Below are 21394 nucleotides of genomic sequence, written 5' to 3'. Positions count from 1 at the left end.
GAAAAAAAATTAAGATAAGTAAAAAAAGTAATTCATAGATGAACACTATGAATGGTATGGTACACATTTTTCTGTATGTTTCTCTGGATAATATAAGCTTTTCTTTTCTCAAGAATGTGATTGTATTCCACACAATTTTAGTAACCTGAATTTTCAGTTAAAAAATATATAATGGCGGGCGCCTGCGTGGCTCAGGGGTTAAGCCTCTGCCTTCAGCTCAGGTCATGGTCTCAGGGCCTGGGATCGAGGCCCGCATCGGGCGCTTTGTTCAATAGGGAGCCTGCTTCCCTGTCTTTCTCTGCCTGCCTCTCTCCCTACTTGTGATTTATCTCTCTGTCAAATAAATAAATACATAAATCTTTAAAATATATATAGATACCTATCTCTCTCTATATATTGGCTTTTTCCCACTTCATTTAATGTTCTTTTCCAGCAGTGGTTTTCTTTTCTTTTTTAAATTAAAAAATTTTTTTTTTTAAAGATTTGACTGATTGATTGATATGAGAGAGAAAATACAAGCAGGGGGAGCAGCAGAGGCAGAGAGAGAAGCAGACTCCCCGCTGAGCAGGGAGACTTACTCGGGACTCCATCCCAGGACCCTGGGATCATGACCTGATCCGAAGGCAATGCTTAACTGACAGCCACCCAGGTGCCCCAGCAGTGGTTTTGTTTTATTTTTATTTATTTATTTATAATTTAATTAATTTATTTTTTTGATAGATCACAAGTAGGCAGAGAGACAGGCAGAGAGAGAGAGAGGAGGAAGTAGGCTCTTCTCCGAGCAGAGAGCCTGATGTGGGGCTCGATCCCAGGGTCCTGGGATCATGACCTGAGCCGAAGGCAGAGGCTTTAATCCACTGAGCCACCCAGGTGCCCCAGTGGTTTTGTTTTAAAGAAAATCTATACCTTTTACATAGACAGCTCTTCCACCAAGAATATCATTAATTAAATGCAGTTATTCTTTCTTTTTTTTTTTTTTTTTAAAGATTTTATTTATTTGACGGAGATCACAAGTGGGCAGAGAAGCAGGCGGGGGGTGGGGGGGAAGAAGGCTCCCTGCTGAGCAGAGAGCCCGATGTGAGGCTCCATCCCAGGACTCTGGGATCACGACCTGAGCGTAAGGCAGAGGCTTTAGCCCACTGAGCCACCCAGGCGCCCCTAAATGCAGTTATTCTTGAGGGTGTTGGTATAAAGTCTGCTTTCTGATCTTCCTTCCCTAGAAAATCACTATATTTTTAAGGATCATATTCCAATGTATGGATGTACCATTATTTGTTTACTGAGTTACTCTATTGATTGATAGTTATGTTGTTTATAACTTTTTATTATTATAAACAGCACTGTGATCAATGGATATTTAGTTAAAATTTTAGTTTTCTGAGAGGGAATTTTTTTTTAAGGATTTTATTTATTTATTTGACAGACAGAGATCACAGGTAGGCAGAGAGGCAGGCAGAGAGAGAGAGGGGGGAAGCAGGCTCCCTGTGGAGCAGAAAGCCCGATGCCCCTGGGATGATGACCTGAGCCGAAGGCAGAGGCTTTAACCCACTGAGCCACCCAGGCGCCCCATGAGAGGGAATTTTTAAAGTGAAAAATAAAAGTGAAAAGGAGAGAATACATAAATCAAAATGGGCTGAACTATTTGACTTTAAAATGGAGATCACCATCAGAAAACTTCAAAGTGAACTGGTGTTTCCTAGTATTACTATATTGATCTGAATGAATGAAGTAGGGATTTTAAGGACTTACATAATTTAATTAAAAACTTAAAACTATTTCTTCCTGGGGTGCCTGGGTGGCTCAGTTGGTTGAATGACTGACTCTTGGTTTCAGCTAAGGTAATGATCTCTAGGTTGTGAGATCAAGTCCTGCATCGGCTCCATGTGTGGAGTCTGCTTGGGTTTCTCTTTCTCCCTCTCCCCCAACCCCTCCCCCTGCTTGCACATGCCCGCTCCCCACCCCCCGTCTCTCTAAATAAATAAAATCTTAAAAAAAAATTTTTCTTCCTGGATGTACTTACTGCTCGCAGTAAAAACACAAGTGTTTAGCACTCATGGAAACTTATATCTTGTTCAAATCACTTGCCTTAAAATAAGTCCAGAAATATTAATGCCTCCCTTAAGATCACATGGTATATTTCAGTGTCTGGTATATTTCTGTTATTTTCTAATTCCTACCCCAACATTCTTATCTGTAAAAAGTCTTATATAAAGGTAATGAGAACTTCCTAAGATATTGATTTACAAGTACTGCCATTTTCATCAGTGAGATATTTATTTAGGTCTACCTTGGCAGAGGCTTTTTTTTTTTTTTTTTTAACAATTCAGTGGTTTTAGTATATTCACAGAATTGTGTAGTCATTACCACTATCTAATTTTAGAACATTTCATCATTCCATAAGAAATCTGTACCCATTAGCAGTCACTCTCTATTTCCCCATTCTGCTAGCTCCTAGGAGCACTGTTTTACTTTCTGGCTCTATGGATTTGTCTATTATGGATATTTCATAAAAATGAAATCCTACTATACGTGGTTTGTGTCTGGCTTCTTGGACTTAGCATAGTATTTTCAAAGTTCACTCATGCTGTCCAATGTATGAATACAGCTGACCCTTGAACAATGCCAGGGTTAGGTACACCAATCCCCATGCAGTTGAAAATCTGCATATAACTTTTTTTTTTTTTAAGATTTTATTTATTTATTTGACAGAGAGAGATCACAGTAGACAGAGGCAGGCAGAGAAAGAGAGAGGGAAGCAGGCTCCCCGCTGAGCAGAGAGCCCCATGCGGGACTTGATCCCAGAACCCTGAGATCATGACCTGAGCCGAAGGCAGCGGCTTAACCCACTGAGCCACCCAGGCGCCCTGCATATAACTTTTGATTCCTTTAAGACTGGACCACGAATAGCCTACTGTTGACCTGTAGCTGTACTGGTAACATAAACAGTTGATTAGCACATATTTTGTATGTTTTATATATGAAAGTAAGAAAGTAAGGTAGAGAAAAGAAAATGTAATTAAGAAAACTGTAAAGAAAATACATTTTCAGTACTATACATATATTCATTGAAAAAAACCTGCCTATAAATGAACCCATGTAGTTTAAACCTGTGTTCTATGGTCAACTGTACATCATTCTTTTATTTTTAAATTTTTTATTTTTATTTAATTAAGAACAATATTTATTTATTTATTTATTTTAGAGAGGGAGAGAGAGAATTTAAAGCAGACTACCCACTGAGTACAGAGGTCAACCCGGGGCTCAGTCTCATAACCTGAGATCATGATCTGAGCTGAAATCAAGAGTTAGACGTTTAACCAACTGAGCCACCCAGGTGCCCCTTGTCTTTTTGATTTTAGTCATCCTTAGTCGGTGTGAACTGTCATTTCATTGTGGTTTTGTTTTGATTTTCCTAATAACTAATGATGTGGAATATCTTCTTGTGCTTTTCGGTTATTTGTGTATATTCTTTGGAGAAATGTCTATTCAACTCCCTTGCTCATATTTTCATTGGGTTTTCTTTTTATTTTTGTTATTGTTGTTGGGTGTAAGAGTTATTTATATATTCTGGATACTAGGATCTTGTGTGAGTTATGATTTGTCAATATTTTCTCTCATTTTGGATTGCTTTTTCACTTTCTTGGTGGTGTCCTTTGAAGCATAAAAGTTTCTAATTTTGATAATGTCCAGTTTATGCCTTTTGTTGTTTCTTGTAATAGGAAACTGCTGCTTGATCTAAGGTTGCAAAGATTTACTCCTTTGTTCTCTTCTAAGAATTTTGTCGTTTCAGCTCTTACATGTAGGTCTGGCAGTGTTTTCTTTTTTTCAGTGTAGGGGACCTGTGACAAGGTTCCAGCCTTTTAGGACTACAGTGTATTTGGCTAAACTAGACATATATGGGGGCGCCTGGGTGGCTCAGTGGGTTAAGCCGCTGCCTTCGGCTCAGGTCATGATCCCAGGTCCTGGGTTCGAGCCCCACGTCGGGCTTTCTGCTCAGCAGGGAGCTTGCTTCCTCCTCTCTCTCTGCCTGCCTCTCTGCTTACTTGTGATTTCTCTCTGTCAAATAAATAAATAAAAATCTTTAAAAATAAATAAATAAATAAATAAACTAGACATATATGGCATAATTAGCAGTACTATTCACTTATTTATTTGGCACTGACTGAAAAACCCTATTTGGGAATTAGTAGTGTGAGAATAAAAGACGTAGTTCCTTTCCTTACGATCTAGAGAAAAATAGATTACAGTACAGGGCTATGAATTGTTTTATATAGCTAGGTATGGAATGCTGTGGGGGTTACTAGGAGGGACACTGAACTGATCCATGAGGGTTTGGGTGCTTGAGAAACCCTCCCAGTATGGGGAAATCCCATGATAACTGAATTTCGAAGACCAAAGAGTAAGCCAGACAGAGAAGTGGTTTTTAGTTTAGTAAGATGAGTGGTAAATGCATCGTATAGAGGCGAAAGAAGAAATGAACTCAGAGATCTGGAGGAGATTTCAGTTCTTGTGTGGGCCAGATAAATTCTAAATGTGTATAAAAAGTTTTTTAGGGGCCCCTGGGTGGCTCAGAGGGTTAAAGCCTCTGCCTTTGGCTTAGGTCATGATCCCGGGGTCCTGGGATCGAGCCCCACATCGGGCTCTCTCCTTGGCGGGGAGCCTGCTTCCTCCTCTCTCTCTCTGCCTGCCTCTCTGCCTACTTGTGATCTCTCTCTGTCGAAAAAATAAATAAAATGTAAAAAAAAAAGTTTTTTAATACCTTGGGAGGAACTGGAAAGGATTAGGGTCTGAAAATAAAAATCTGTAGGACAGTGTCTTTTCCTTATGAATTGTGAGGATTAACGAAGGTGATGCTTTTATACTATAAATAATATATGGGTTAATCCTGTTGCCATTAATTTTTTTAACAAGAAATTTTGATGATCATTGGTTTTTCAGTATCTTTTTATTTCTAGGTCATCATGAAGTCCTTAAGAACAAACTGTTCTGAATTTCTTTTTTTTTTCTTCTTAATTTCTTGCTTAAATATACACTGCATACTCTAAACAAGGAAATGGTTATACGTGTGTTATTAATAAGGCGATGGTGATTATTGAGCTGTAAAAAGCAATTGACTATGGTTTTTAAAATAGTTATAAAAGTACATAATCTGTAAAAGTAATTAGATAGTAAGGAAAGCTATAAGGGAGAAAGTAAGAAACACTAAAAATCCCACCATTATGTGATAATTACTTAGTGTTTTGGTGCATTTTCTTTCTGATATCTTTTTATCCATTTGTGGTATGTACACAAACACACATTTTGCCTTTAGAAAAACAATTTATAAATGTAAGATCATTTTACATATGTAATTTTAATCTTTTTTTAAAAAAATATTTTATTTTTAAGTAATCTCTACACCCAGTTTAGGGCTCAAGCTCACAACCTTGAGATCAAGAGTCACATGCTCTATGGACTGAGCTAGCCAAGCGCCCCTAATCTTATTTTTTAATCTAAATGCTTTATGAGGTTATCTTTCTATACATCTATAGGAACATAGATCTGTATAATCTTTTTTATTGTATTTCATTGGCAATATTTTAATATTGATCCCCTATTTATGAATATTTAGGTGGTTTCTAGTTTTTTTTTTTTTTTAAAGATTTTATTTATTTATTTGACAGAGAGAGATCACAAGTAGACAGAGAGGCAGGCAGAGAGAGAGGGAAGCAGGCTCCCCACCGAGCAGAGAGCCCGATGCGGAACTCGATCCCAGGACCCTGAGATCATGACCTGAGCCGAAGGCAGCGGCTTAACCCACTGAGCCACCCAGGCGCCCCAGGTGGTTTCTAGTTTTTTTCACTGAATAATGCATCATATGTTTGCCCACTTGTCTGATTATCTCTTTCAAATAAATTCTTAGAAGCAGAATTGTTGGATCACAGGGTATGCCTGTTTCAAATTTAGGACTGTATCGTCACACTCTTTCTCCAGGTAGGTTGAGCCAATTTTGTACCATCAAATGGGCTCAGTCCTCTCTCTTTATTTTTGTCCTTGCCCACATTGGCTTTTGCCCACTTACCTAAATTCCTAGGCATTTAGGATATTTCACCTTTATTGATATTATTATTATTATTTTATCACCAGGGAGTTTAACATCTTCATTTGTGAATTCACTGTTTATATTCATCTTTTGGGTATTTCGCATTCATTTCCTCCTTATACTTTTTTCATAAGGCAGTGTGTTTGGCAATTAAGATTGGACTTTGAAGTTCTATTATCTGGATTCATAATCCCATCTGTACCAGTTTTTAGGTGTTTGACTTGGGCAAATTAACTTGTATCTTAGGACTGCGTGACACGTAGAGTGCTTGCAACAGGCTCTGGCAGATGACAAGCTGTGCTATCACTATTAATCTTTTCATACTTGCGTATTTCTGTAGCATAAATCTCTACTAGGGTAGCTGTGTTTGGAAATAGATATCATCAAATGCTGTTTTAAAAAAAGTTCTCCCTTTTGCACCAAAATCTGCATAATAACTCTTTGCAGTATCATACCACTATTATGGTTGTGTCCAAGCTCTCTGTCTCAAAGATCTCTTTCTGTATTCATCTGTTTTCTTGAGAAATCAAAAGACTCATGTATAAAGTTGTATATATTTCCGGCTTTTGATTATAAAATCTTTCAAACACACAGGGAAATTTTTTTTTGAAGATTTTATTTATTTATTTGACAGTGAGAGAGAAGAACAAGCAGAGGGAATAATAGGCAGAGGGAGAGGGAGAAGCAGGAGAAAGAATCCGGCTCCTCTCTGAGCAGGGAGCCCCGTGTAGTGCTCGACCCCAGGATTCTGGGGTCATGACCTGAGCCGAAGGCAAACACTTGACCGACTGAACCACCCAGGGGCCCCAACATACAGGGAATTTTATTAAAGACTTAGTCCTTTTATGATCACCTGTATGTCCACTGTCTAGATCAGAAGTTAGCAATTTTTTTTTCTGTAAAGGGCCAGCAAATACTTTAGATTTTGGAGACCATCCAGTCTCCAAAACAACGGGTGAAGGAATGGACATGGCAGTGTTCAACAGAACTTTATTTACAGGAACAGGCACAGCAGGATTTGGCCTGGGCTGTAGTTTGCCATTCCCAGATCCAGATTAAACAGTTAACAGATTGCTGTATTTGCTTTCTCTGTAAATGTGCTTATGTATTTCTGAACCACTTCAAAGTTAAGTTAATGATCATGGCATGATCATCGTGTTCCTGGCCTCAGAACTTGGCCTTTAACCTGATGGAGACATGGAGTAATAGATTCCAAAGGGAATAGATTGTCATAGTTCCCCAAATGGAAATAGTAATTTTTTTTTTTCCTGACCGTAAAAGGAAACATACTTGTTGTAAAGTGCAGACAATTAATATAAAATGTAGGCATTCCTGAGAGATCTCCACTGCCAAGAGTTAGGTGTGTAGACTGATGGTGGGGAATTTCATGATGAGTTTTGCACTGGTATGGATGGCAGAGAGGACCAGAGGTGTGAGAACTTGGGACCAAATTGTGGGGTCATTTGAAGGGGGCATAAAAGGAAAAATAGCAGTTTTGCCAATGGCATCATTCTAGTGGAAAGTGTGTCCTTTGTTCTTATTTTTATCCTGTGTTTCCAGGCTTATTTAGAAGGGGAGGGTAAACATAAGAATTCAATTCTATTTTGACAGATAAGAGCTATTATATATTATACTTTGCCCTTTTGTCTTACTATTTGTTCCTCTCTCGAATTACTTAAGGTTAGCAGCTTCTCTGTTGGTGTGTAACTGAGGCCTAATTTTTACATTTCACAAAGTTCTTGTTGCAGTCTTTAACTTTTTATTTTGAGGAACTGGGATTGGACTGGGGTAAAGGGGACAGTTGGGCAAGTTACTGGCAGAGGTTCTTTGACTCCTAATTAAGGGCTCTCCAGGTCTCTGAGTAGGATCTTGCTTTCACCAGATTCTGTTCTGTTTCTCCTCATTGGAAATAAGGCTGTAGAATTCATGACGTGAAACTTTGGCCCACTGGCATCTTCACAGTAATGCAGTGTTAGCATGGACTCTGAGTTCTGGGACACAGGGAAGTGAGAAAGACTTAGGTCATTAATGTTATCCTCTTGCTTTTTCAGATGGGATTAAACATGGCACTGTAGCCTTTTATATTTTAACATGCCTCTCCCACATATAAGCACATTCTGCTGCATAACCATAATATCATCATCACAGCTAAGAACATTATAGTTTTGTTCTTTTTAATAGAACCGAGACTGTATAATGCGGCACAAAAAGTATGAAAATCCTTAGATTTGCTCTTCAACCATTGTACTTAATGAACTGTTTCTATCCCTGTTCCTCTTTACTTATCTTTTTCTTTAAAAAAGTTTTTTTTTTTTTAAGATTTTATTTATTTATTCATGAGAAACAGAGAGAGAGAATGGCAGAGGCAGAGGGAGAGCAGGCTCCCCACTGAGCAAAGAGCTTGATGTGGAACTCGATCCCAGGGCCCCAGGATCATGACCTTGAGCTGAAGGCAGACGTTTAACCAACTGAGCCACCCAGGTGCCCTCCCTATCTTTTTCTCTGGGTAGAAGTCTGTATTGGATAGTGCTGTTTGCTGCTTTCATTTGACCCAATTACACAATGAAATGAAAGAACATTCTGATTTTTTTCCATGTGTTTGGTTCGTATTTTTATAAATCTGGGCTTTGTTTCTGTATTTTATATGATTTGAAAGAGAATTTCATGTAATTTATAATCAGAAGAAGAGTTTACATAGTGTCTAATTTCCATTTGATTGTTGGTACTTGTTACGTGGTAGAAGAAACTGAAGGAAGGCAAAGCCAATTATGTGTTTTTTAATTAATTTATTTTTTATAAACATATAATGTATTATTAGCCCTAGGGGTACAGGTCTGTGAATCGCCAGGTTTACACACTTCACAGCACTCACCATAGCACATACCCTCCCCAATGTCCATAACCCCACCCCCCCTCCCCCTCCCCCCCAATTATGTGTTTTTAAAGAAGTGGCCAACTTTGGAATTTTCATGCTAAAAGAAGGACGGAAAGTAATGTGGGTATTCCCATTGTTTTCAATTTAACTTTATTATGCTTTTACTTGATAAGAAAATTTATACTACTGCAGGTAAAGGTCTCGTACTCTGAAAAATTATGCTGCAAATTTATCCAGGGTCCTTGTTTTGTTTTTCTTTACTCCTCCATCCCCTTCCCACATGTAGTACTCTGCATTGTCTTCCTCGAATATCATCTCGTGGGCTGTGGATACAAAGCATCATCTTATTTTATCCTTTTAAAAACATCAGTTTCCTTGATTAGAAGAAAAGAATTTAGTGTCTTGGTATAGCTGTGGGACTGTAGGCTATAATAGGAATAGCGTGTACAAAATGAGATAAATGAGAATTTATTCTTCTTAGATTACAGACTTTATCATAACTACCAGTGGGAGGCAATTTGACTATTAGGAACAGAATCAAAATTATTGTTACATCTCTGTATTCTACACAGAAGAAGAAAAATGTATAAAATTATGATAAGAAGAAACAGCAATAAGTAATATAGGACAGCTGGTGTAAGCACTTGGGATGGAGGTTGGAAATAGATTTGGTTCTATCAGTCGTTTTATCTATCTTTCTATATGTATTTATTTGGCTCCAGCCCAGTGTGGGGCCTGAACTCACAGCTCCGAGATCAGGAGTTGTATGCGCTCCTGACTGAGCCAGCTAGGCATTCTTCAAAGTTAGTTTTTTTCTCATCATTTAAAAAGTGGCTTCCTGGGGCGCCTGGGTGGCTCGGTGAGTTAAAGCCTCTGTCTTTGGCTCAGGTCCTGATCCCAGGGTCTTGGAATCTGGCCCCACATCGGGTTCTCTGCTCAGCGGGGAGCCTGCTTCCCCCCGCCCCCGCCCCCGCCCCCGCCCCCGCCCGCGCCCGCCTCTCTGCCTACTTGTGATCTCCGTCAAATAAATAAATAAAATCTTAAAAAAAAAAAAAAAAGTTGCTTCCTTGCACCCAACCAAAATGTTGTAAATAGTGATGAAGCATATGAAAGCTTAGTTAAGTGGTGAGTTATTTATTGGTAACTTTCTCTTGGCTCCTATATTTTATATCTAAGAGTTTAAGAGCGAGCATGTAATGGACAACCATTGTTAGAGGTACACATTTCTGAGTTCAGATCCTAGCTGTTTAACTTTCACAGATCAGGTACTACTTAGTCTTTAAAAGGAGGTGAAGAACCATCTCACGGAACTTTTGTGAAGCTTAGTTGAAATTATGTATGTTTGGAACCTGGAACGGTGCTGCATAGTGGGTGCTAAAAGACGCTGGCTCCTTCTGTCTTACCTAAAAACAAACTCGAGTTCATAAAAAGATGGAAAACTAAAGTCTCTCTTCTAAAAATAAAATTCTAAAGGCCATCTCCGTTAAGCCTTCTCATTGCGTGGAGATGGGGATAGATGCACTCACAGTTTCTTGGGGCTTTTTCTCTTTCAAAGAGCTCATTATTCTGTTCTGTAACTGCCTAGTATAATGCTTGGCACATAAATAGTCCTCAGTATGTGTTAGAAGGATATCTTGCAAAGAGAGAAAATGTTCTCTATTGCTTTTTTTCTCTTGAACACCTCGCAAGTTGTTTACTTGTGTAGATTTACTTATTCACTCAAGATACTTGTTTTGTTTTGGAAGAGAAATGATATTTTATAGGTAGGAAATTATGTACACTGTTACCAACTGGTAAAAAATCCTAATGTCTTCTGATATATTCCATGATATCAGAATTTTTGTGATTTGAAATGAAGGCAACAGTGTGCTTTTAAATGTTTGAGGATGGGCAACCCTTGTGGGTCCCCTCCCTCTTCTGGAGCTTGTACTGTCATTCAATAAACTTTGCCTACTTGCCCACCAAAAAAAAAAAATGAGGATATTACAATTTTAAACGGCTTGCAAATAACTGTTTCTCTGAACTTCATTCATTCACCCTACATTTAAAGGACTTGCGAATGACTGTTTCTCTGAACTTCATTCATTCACCCTACATTTACTGAGTACTTGTGTACTCTAGACCCTGTGTTAAGGGCTATGGAAAACCGAAGAATTGCTTAGGGTTTCTGTCCTCAGGGACTTTGACCTCAGGGACAAAGACAGATAAGAAAACCAACGTTAGGGGCACCTGGGTGGCTCAGTGGGTTAACGCCTCTGCCTTCGGCTCAGGTCATGATCCCAGGGTCCTGGGATCGAGCCCCGCATCGGGCTCTCTGCTTGGCCAGGAGCCTGCTTCCCTTCCTCTCTCTCTGCCTGTCTCTCTGCCTTCTTGTGATCTCTGTCTGTCAAATAAATAAATAAAATTAAAAAAAAAATAAAAAAAAAAACAAAAGAAAACCAATGTTACATTATCACTGAAAAATTCTACAGAACCTGCCTAGAAAAGGCGAACACAGAAAAGGAAGACTGTCTGTTCATAGCTGGTGCATGAAAGTGTTGTCTGCGCCTGTGTCAGTGGCAGGTGCATCAGACAGACTTTTTGGAAGAGCTGAGACTTGAAGAATAGGTGGAGAAAGATTGAGGAAAAGGACATCGCAAGCAGCTTATGCAAAGGCAGGGTGGTACGAGAAGGCTACAAGTAGTTGTTTGTAAGATGAAGCTGGGATTGTCAAGGACTGGGTTCTTCCTGTTTGCTTTACTGTCCTTTGGCATTTCTTCCATTATCTTGTGGTACAAAATCACTACTGGATTGCTATCCATCATGTCCCAGTAACGGACACACTCCCACTAAGTCACTTCCCTTCAAGTAACTTTCCTGGAAGTCACATTCATGACTTCTACTTCCAGCTCATTGACAAGTTGTAGCAGCTGGGAAGGCCGGAAAGGGGGCACTTTTACCTGGGGGCATGCGACCCAGAATAAAGCCGGGGTCTGTTACTGAGAAGAGAGAGAGTGGATATAGAGACAGCCAGCAGTATCTGCCACAAAGAGGATTGAGAATGGAGCTGGGGAGACCAATTTAGTACAATAGCTAAGTAGTAATACTTGCAGTATCTTACAGAAGAGAGTTAATTGCTAGTCTAGAAATGCAAGAATGTGTTTGGTAACTAAGTAGAGAATGTATTCTGGGAAAACTAGAAGATTGAAGCCTTTATTATTATTGCTTTTTAAAGATTTATTTATTTGAGAGAGAGAGAGAGAGAGAGAGAGAGAGAATGTGAGCATACAGAGGGAGAGGGTGAGGGAGAAGCAGACTCCCTGCTGAGCAGGGAGCCTGATGCTGGACACAATCCCAGGATCCTGGATCATGACCTGAACCGAAGGCAGATGCTTAACTGACTGAGCCACCCAGGTTCTCCTGAAGCCATTATTTTGATACCATTCTGTTCAAGTTCTGGGAGCAAAAATTATGCTTAAATTATTTTAACCCTTGAGTTAAAGAGATTCTTTCCAACTAAGCTTTTCATAAAATTAAGTATTTTGGTGCTAAAGAGGATGAACACTGATAAAAATGGCATCAATAGAAATTATGTTAAAAAAATTGCATGACATTTTCAACTGGGTAGTAATATACATTAAAAGGGGATTTATAATTTTTCTGGGGGAGGAAATAATGTTTCTATTTTTCTTCTTTATACTTTAAGTTTTATACACTTAGCACATATTACTTTTTTAAAAGATGAGGTAGGGGTGCCTCAGTGTCACATTGGTTAAGTGACTCTTGGTTTCAGCTCCGGTTGCGATCTCAGGGTCATGAGATTGAGCCCCTTGTGGAGTGTGGAGTCTGCTTGAGATCCTCTCCCTTAGGTAGAGGGGCAGAGGAAGAGGGAGAGAGAATCTTAAGCAGATTCTGGGCTGAGTATGGAGCCCAGTGTGGAGCTCAGTCTTACGACCTTGAGATCATGACCTGTGTTGAAACTAAGAGTCTGACGCTTAACTGACTTGACCCCCCCAGGCACCCCCATCTTAATCATTTTTAAGTGTACAGTGTCATGAAGTACATTCATATTTTTGTGTGCCATCACCACCATCCTTCACAGAACTCTTCATCTTGCAAAACTGAAACCCTCATTTTTCTCATTTTCTCTTTTAACTCATTTTCTCATTTTCTCTTTTAACTCATTTCTCCCCTTCCCCTAGCTTCTGGCAACCACCATCCTACTTTCTGTCTTTATGAATTTGCCTACTACTCCAGGTTCCTCAATAGAAGTAGAATAACATAGTATTTGCCCTTTTGTGACTTACTATGTCATCTAGTATGTTCTTAAGGTTAATCTATGTTGTAGCGTGTGTCAGAAAAAAGGAAGATCTAATTGGCTTTATTAAATGATTCATGAATCAGGCAGCATCCCATCTAGCAAGTGGAGAGGTGCTCTAAGGAGTAGAACAAGATGGAAAGTTTTATAGGAAAGAGTATGGGGCAAGGAAGTTATAAGGAAAAGAGAAGAAAGGACTGTTTCAGGCAAGACAACATGCCCTTAAGGGAATGGGCTGGGGGCATATTATATAGATTACCTCATCTTCCTTTGGGGGATAGAGAAGGCCCATGGCACATATTACCTCATTGGTGGGGGTCAGAAAATTTATAATGGACCAGTTAAGACACTAGAGGTTGAGGGGCTTCTGGGTGGCCCAGTTGGTTAGCCTAGGTCATGATCTCAGGATCCTGGGATTGAGCCCCTTGTTGGGCTCTGCGCTCAGTGTGGAGTCTGCCTCTTCCTACCCCTCCCCCTGCTCGCTCGCTCTCTCCCAAATAAATCAATAAATAGAATCTTAAAGAAAAAAGACATTGGAGGTTGAGACTACAATTAGATCTGGTTTTAAGCCCTGGTTTACTGACTTGGGGGCCTTAAACAAAGTGATGCCATTTGGGGGCCTGTGATTTTCTTTTTTCTTTTCTTTTTTTTTTTTTTTTAAGATTTATTTATTTTGGAGAGAGAGTGGGTGAGAGAGAGAGAGAGCAAGCGAGCTAGGGAGCAAGAGGACGTGCACATATGTGCAAGGAAGGGGAAAAGGGACAGAGGGAGAGAAATCCTCAAGCAGACTCCCTGTTGAGCACAGAGCCTGAGGCAGCGCTCCATCTCATTGACCCTGAGATCATGACCTAAACCAAAATCAAGACTCAGCCACTTAACTGACTTGGCCACCTCCCCACCCTTGATTTTCTTTTTAACACTTATCACCTAGAGATCACACTCATGATTTAACTGAGAGATGTGTTCATAATTTAAGGCATGAGTAGCACTCTTGGTTACTGCTCTGGAAAGTTCCCACAGCTGTTGCAGTTTTTTTGTGTGGTATTCATAGGTCATGATTTTTTTTGCTTAATCTTTGTGATATGCACAAGTAACAAGTTAAGGTTTGCAGTTTTTAAGTCAGTCATTCTCTTTGTTCCTTTTCTGAGGAGATCATTTGCTTGGTGGTTAGTGGCTGCAGTCATTTAACTTAGAGCCTTTGTGAGAATACAATTTGCCAGGGAGAGTATTATGATTAATGTAAACAGGATAATTTCCAGTGTTTGCAGGGCATTTCAAAGCCATGGTCCCCAAGACCCAAACAAGTCAAAATCATGTAGGTCAAAGAAAGACCCCCTGAAGGAGTCACCTTTTTTGGACAAGTGGCCTGCTGAGTGATCTTAGTAGTGATGTTTCAACTTCCCCAGAAATGTTAATCCCGGTGTAACTGCTGGTGTTGGCTGTAACAAACACCTCCTTGCTCAGCTAAAAGATAACCAAGAACTATCCTGTTATCAAGAACAACTTTGACTAGAAAGTCTAAGGATTTTTTTTTGGGGGGGGTGGGCAGCTATTACTTTAGCAGCAGATTTTGCAATAATTTTAAGAATGAAGAAGTTCTTGATCATAGCCTCATTACATTTATCCCTAACCAGGGAAATAGGGAACTGTCAAAGAAGTGGATCCAGAATCATGACTATCTCCTGTTAGGTCCCTTTTAAATTAGCAGTGTAAGTTGAGGGGAACCTTCCAATGAGATGTCTCATTTTGCTTGTAAAATATTAGGGGCATATGGGCTCCTGGGTGGCTCAGTGGTTTGAGCCTCTGCCTTCGGCTCAGGTCATGATCTTAGGGTCCTGGGATCAAGTCGCGCATCAGGCTCTCTGCTTGGCAGGGAGCCTGCTTCCTCCTCTTTCTCTCTTCCTGCCTCTCTGCCTACTGGTGCTTTCTCTCTGTCAAATAAATAAATAAAACCTTAAAAAAAAATTAGGGGGGGCGCCTGGGTGGCTCAGTAGGTTGAGCCTCTGCCTTCGGCTTGGGTCATGATCTCAGGGTCCTGGGATCGAGCCCCGCATTGGGCTCTCGCTCAGCGGGGAGCCTGCTTCCCCCTTTCTGCCTGCCTCTCTGCCTACTTGTGATCTCTCTCTCTGTCAAATAAATAAATAAAATCTTTAAAAAAAAATTGGGGGGCAGTGCCTGGGTGGCTCAGTGTGGTTAAGCCTCTGCCTTCAGCTCGGGTCATGATCTCAGGGTCCTGGGATCGAGCCCTGAATTGGGCTATGTGCTCAGCAGGGAACCTGCTTCCTCCTCTGTCTCTGTCTGCCTCTCTGCCTATTTGTTATCTCTCTCTCTGTGTCAAAAAAAAAAACAAAAAAACAAAAAAACAAAATTAGGGGCATAGTTAGATTTTCTCCTAGCCTGAAACAAAAGGTTGTTCTACTTACCAGAACTCCCTTAGCAATGACCTGGGAGATAAAGATGAGGGCACAATCATTCCAGGCCAATGCTAGAGGAAAGGAAAGGAAGAGGAGAAAGTTTCATGTTTAGTTAAAGTATGAAGTCTTGATCTATCATCTTGGGTGGAAATAGTCTACCTTGATGTCAGCTACTTCTCTTCCTCGTCAAATTGATTTGGAGATCTCTAGTGTCTGTACGTAGTGGGTGTTGGCTGGAGCCTTCTGTGAGATGTGTATCCAAGGTTTAGTGCCTTTTAATTTTGCTGTTGTCAGTCATCAGGAGCACTTGGTAAGATCCCTTGCAGTAAGGTTTTAGGGCTGCGATCCCCTGGTGATGTTTCTGGAATTCATCATTACCAGACTGTGACCAACAGGATCCTTTGTTTTTTTATTTTATTTTTTAAAATTTTTTAAAGATTTTATTTATTTGACAGAGAGAAATCACAAGTAGGCAGAGAAGCAGGCAGAGAGAGAGAGGAGGAAGCAGGCTCCCCGCTGAGCAGAAAGCCCGATGTGGGGCTTGAACCCAGCACCTGGGGTCATGACCTGAGCTGAAGGCAGCGGCCTAACCCGCTGAGCCACCCAGGCGCCCCCCAACAGGATCCTTTGAATTGGGATCTGGTATGGCTTTACCTGTTGATAATAGGCTTGAGCGTGAGACATTAGAGAGTAGCTGGTCATTACAGTAGCTGGTCATACTAGCCCGAAGCAACAAGGGATCAGCGGAAGGTGGTATGCCAGACATTGGTCTGCTGGCGATTTTCTTATGTGGAATGAATTCATTTCCCTAAGGGGATACTGGGAACAGTCAGCAAGATCAAAAGCAGTTGCTTAGCCAGGGAAGTCCAGTAGTTTTTGCAGGTTTTGAAGTTTTAAGTTTGAGGATCCGATTCATTCTTTCAACCTTGCTTGATGACTGAGGGTGAAACGGACAATGATAATTCCAAGAAGTTTGCAAGTCTTTCGTTAGGGCTTGTATGATCTTCCCAGTCAAGTGGGTGCCTCCATCATTGGAGATTACAGGAGGTATGTCCCAAGTATACCACAATTTGTTTATCCATTCATCCACCAGTGGAGACTTGGGTGGCTTCCACTTTTTAGCTATTATGAATAATGCTGCTATGAACATGGAGGCAAATAAATGTCTCCTTGAGAATCCCTGCTTTGAATCCTTTTGGCTCTACCTGGAAGTGGATTGTGGGATAATATGGTAATTCTATTTTTAATTTTTTAAGGAACTGCCATACTGTCTTCTCTTGCAGCTGCACCATTTTACATTCTCTCCAACAGTACACAGAGGTTCCCATTTCTTCACATCCTCACCAACACTTATTTTCCTCCTTTAAAAAAAATTGGTAGTAGCCATCTTAATGGGCATGTGGTACTATCTCATTATGTTGAATTTTTTTGAAACTTATAAAATGTTTAAGAGTGAGTTAATATAATCACATGGCAACAATTTAATTTTTAAATATTTATTTGTTTATTTTAGAGAGAGGGAAAGAGAGAGAACAGGAGGAGGGACAGAGGGAGAGGGAGACAAGCTGATTCCTTGCTGAGTGGGGAGCCTGATGTGGGGCTCTGAGGACCCTGAAATCAGGAACTGAGCCAAATCAAGAAGTCAGATGCTTAACTGGCTGAGCCACCCAGGTTTCCCTATTTATTTATTTTTAAGTAGGCTCCACATCCAGCATGGGTCTTAAACTCACAACCTGAGATCAAGAGTACTGGCTCTACTGACTGAGCCAGCCAGGTGTCCCACATGGCAGTAATTTTAAAAAATTGAACAAAATCACTCAATCTTGCTAGTCTAACACCAGTATTATTTTACTGTTATTTAGAGATATCTATCTATCTATCTATCTATCTATCTCATGACTGGGCTGATAAGCATTTCTCATTTTTTTTTTACATATTTTCTACAACAATCATTTGAATTTTAATTTTCCGGGGAAATGTTGCAAATGCTAAAGGATCTATATAGCATGATTGACTACACTGAATTCAATTGAACATTTATGAAGAAATTGAATATTTATTATTATGTGGTTTCTTACAGTAGATAAGTGCCTGGCTTGAATGATTTTTAATTCCATAGACTATATGACACAGTGACGAAGAGTGTGGCTCTTGAAGTAGTGTGTTCGAATTGCACATCTGCTACTTCTGGCTGTGTGTGTGTAGTCTTTTTAAAAATTGATTTTATTTATTTGAGAGAGAGAGAGAGAGCATGAGAGGAGAGAAGTCAGCGGGAGAAGCAGACTCCCTGCCGAGCAGGGAGTCCGATGTGGGACTTGATCCCAGGACTCCAGGATCATGACCTGAGCCAAAGGCAGTCGCCCAACCAACTGAGCCACCCAGGTGCCCCATGGCTGTGTACGTTTAAGCAAGCTTCTTAAGGTCTTGGGTCTCAGTTTCTTTATTTGTAAAGTGAGGGTAAAATCTCCGAGTTATGAAGACCAAATGATCTCATGCCCGTGGAGCTCTTAGAATTGTGTCTGGCACATCATACGTTCCATAGAAGACTTTGCTGCCATTATTGTTTTATCGGGTGGGATATTATCTGTTTGGTTTTTAGAAATATATACAATACGCAGGTAGTTCCTGTGTCTCAGATCCTGTCAGTTTAGACAGTCACAAGCAGCACTTTAAAGAAGGGCGCAGTCTCTAAGATTGTTTGGGACCTAAGAGAAGATAAATCCGAGGCAGATAGTGCCGGGCAAAATGCTAAATCAGTAATATGATACAACCCTCTCTTGGGGACGGTGACCTTTCTGGCTGCCATTTAGTTCTGACAAGTACTCTAGGTTCTTCTGGCTAACTCAGTCTTTTTGGCTTTGGGCCATCTTCCCCATCCAGTTCTCCAAATTCCTTGGCTTGGCACTCTGTATTCCCTCTGTATGACCACTTTTTTCTTTCTTTTTTTTAAAGATTTATTTATTTGAGAGTGAGAGAGAGTGCAAGCAGGGGGAGCAGCAGAGGGAGAGGGAAAAGCAGACTCCCCGCTGAGCAGAGAGCCCGATGTGGGGTTCGATCCCATGACTCTGGGATCATGACTTGAGCCGAAGGCAGATACTTAACTGACTCAACCACCCAGGTGCCCCTATATGACCACTTTTATTAAGTTGTTAATTTAAGTCAAATGCACTGATATAAATTCTTACAAAATATAGCATTCTGTGATTTTTAAAATCTTTTTTCTTTTGATATTACTTGTAAATCTGTGAGATGGTAAAGGAGCCCTCATGGAACAACTCTGATTGTACTAAGAAATTCAGTGGGCTGCCTGATGTTGCAAAGCAACTGAATGATTTATCTGGAACTTGAACTCAAGCCACCTGACTTTAGGGCCAATGTTTTGTAATGCTATGTTTCTTTCTTGACATACCATGTTTTAAGACAATAGTTTGTATCTTCTTTCCTAATTATTTGATGACATTTTTAAGGATCTCTAAATATTACATAAAGATAACATCTGCCCTCTTTTAAATTTAATAGCTGCTAAAATTTATCTGATTCCCTCATACCCAAGCTGCATTTTACAATCTTTTATCCCTATCATTAGAAAAGAATGAGATGAAATCTGAGTTCTAAATACTTTACCTGATGACATACTTAGTTTTTTACATGGAAGTTTTCTGAAGAGCTTTTCATGTTTCATGCTTATATTTATTTTGTAATATTGGAACAAGGTAGATTTCTCCCCTTACTGCCTAGCGTGTGTAGTACCTTGCTCATTTCAAAATTACTGTCAAACTTGGCATTAGAATATCTTTTCGGTTCTACTTTTCCCTTTTTCTTCTACCTTGTCCTCTTCCAGGTCTGTTTCTGGTTGTTTTTTTCCAGTATCCCCAATAAACTCATGTCCTAAGACGGAATTTACTTTGAGCTGTAGGGTCTATCACACTCCATTTTGTGAAGAATATTTTTCTACGTAATTTCTTTCATATTCTTATGTGTGTATTGGCTCGTCACATAATTTTATTTTTAATATTTATTTATTTATCTTCAAGTACGTCCAGTGCCCAACATGGGGCTTGAACTTACCACCCTGAGATCAAGAGTTGCATCCTGTACCGACTGAGCCAGCCAGGTGCCCCATCTCTCACATAATTTAAAAAATTAAACTGTGCTTTGACCATATATGAGTTCATACTTGTTGCTCTTTTAGTATTTCAGAGACTATAAATCACTTCTGTTGGTGGGAGTATACATTAATTAAGGCTTCACTTTTACTTTTTTCTACATAATTAGCTACCTAATATATAATGAACTCTGAATATTATCAATATATTATTGATGTGCTCGCTGTCAAATCTAAAATCCAATTTCCTTGGCAGATATATAGACTTATGATAGGCATTTGGCATTTTGTGTTTTGGGCAGTGTAACTTTAAATCTACATAAACTTCTCTGCCTTTTGCCTCTGCTGTGTTCATAGATACCAGGAGGGCTTCGTGTATGGACCTCAAGCGTTGGAGGTAGCAGACTTTTCAGCAGAAGGTAAAGCAGAGTGTTGCCTTCTGGTGTCATTGTGTGTGTGTGCTGGGGTGGGTATGTGACAGGTGAGAACTCTTCACGAATGTCATCACAAATAATTTATAATGATGCATTAAATAATTCACAAAATTTAAGAACAAGTTGTATAATTTTATTCAGTATTATTAAAATCCATACCAAATAGAAAACTTTAGACAGAACTAAAGACTGAATTTCACCCTCTGCTGTTAACTAAACAGTAGGGGTGATTAAGAAAAGAGAGTATTAGCATAATGTATAGTATCTACTGTCTAGCTGTCTCAGACCTAGCTTCATGATGATTTCTTCCTGGGAAGTTGTCCAAGTCATTATTCATCTGCTGTATTCTTCCCTGTTGCTCCTTTTACTGAAAGATTGTTTCACAATAGACGCAGCCTAGTCCATGACTCATGACTAGAGGATAGACATTCTTGCTGTAGGTCCCATGTGCCAAAAATGTTAGTTTCCAATATGTTAATTACCTCTCTTTTCAGAATGTGTTAATATGCCCTTCTCTCAAGTTAGTTCTTGTTTCATTAGAGAAACAAACACATCCCACATATTTGTAAAATATGTTTTTATAGAGACCTTCTTAATGAGTTACTTTTTAAGAAAATAATGTGACATACCTTTCCTGGGCAATGCTTCTTTAATTTTTTTTTTTTTAATAGAAACATTTTTCCCTTTTATGTGCCAGGTATGATAACTACTACTTTCTGTGAACTCATAAAACCATTTATGTACTTTCTTCAGATGACACTTGTATAGAGGGGCTTTTTTTTTGTTGTGGTTATTGTTTTTAAGATTTTATTTATTTACACACACACACACACACACATACACAAAGATTTTATTTATTTATTTGACAGAGAGAGGGAGAGATCACAAGTAGGCAGAGAGGCAGGCAGAAAGAGAGAGGGAAGCAGGCTCCCTGCTGAGCAGAGATCCTGATGCGGGGCTTGGTCCTAGGACTCTGAGATCATGACCTGAGCCGAAGGCAGAGGCTTAACCCACTGAGCTACCCGGGTGCCCATTGTTGTTTGTTTTGTTTAACCATCTATAGCCGCAAACAAAATGTATTCTTAGACATAAAGTTCATAATGTGGCTAGTTTTTAGAGAGAAATCTGAATGGGAATCAAAGGAATGATTTCCTTATGTCTTCTGGAAGTTTTATTTGTGGGGCTGC

At 39.7% G+C, this 21394-nt stretch overlaps 1 protein-coding gene across 2 annotated transcripts in view; it reads left to right on the top strand.

Moving 5' to 3' along the window:
• The window catches only part of CDK19 (cyclin dependent kinase 19), a 170433-nt gene that overhangs the window by 24497 nt on the left and 124542 nt on the right, over positions 1-21394 (top strand). Inside the window, exon 2 of one of the 2 annotated variants that reach the window (XM_047733062.1) lies at positions 20131-20192. The exons of the other annotated variant lie outside the window; for it this stretch is intronic. The gene's annotated coding sequence lies outside the window, so the exon portion shown is untranslated. The remainder of the gene's footprint in view (positions 1-20130; positions 20193-21394) is intronic. 2 annotated transcript variants of the gene reach the window in all.

Source organism: Lutra lutra, chromosome 6 (genome assembly GCF_902655055.1).
Source record: "Lutra lutra chromosome 6, mLutLut1.2, whole genome shotgun sequence".
Taxonomy (NCBI): domain Eukaryota; kingdom Metazoa; phylum Chordata; class Mammalia; order Carnivora; family Mustelidae; genus Lutra; species Lutra lutra.
This window is presented reverse-complemented; position numbering and strand designations above follow the sequence as displayed.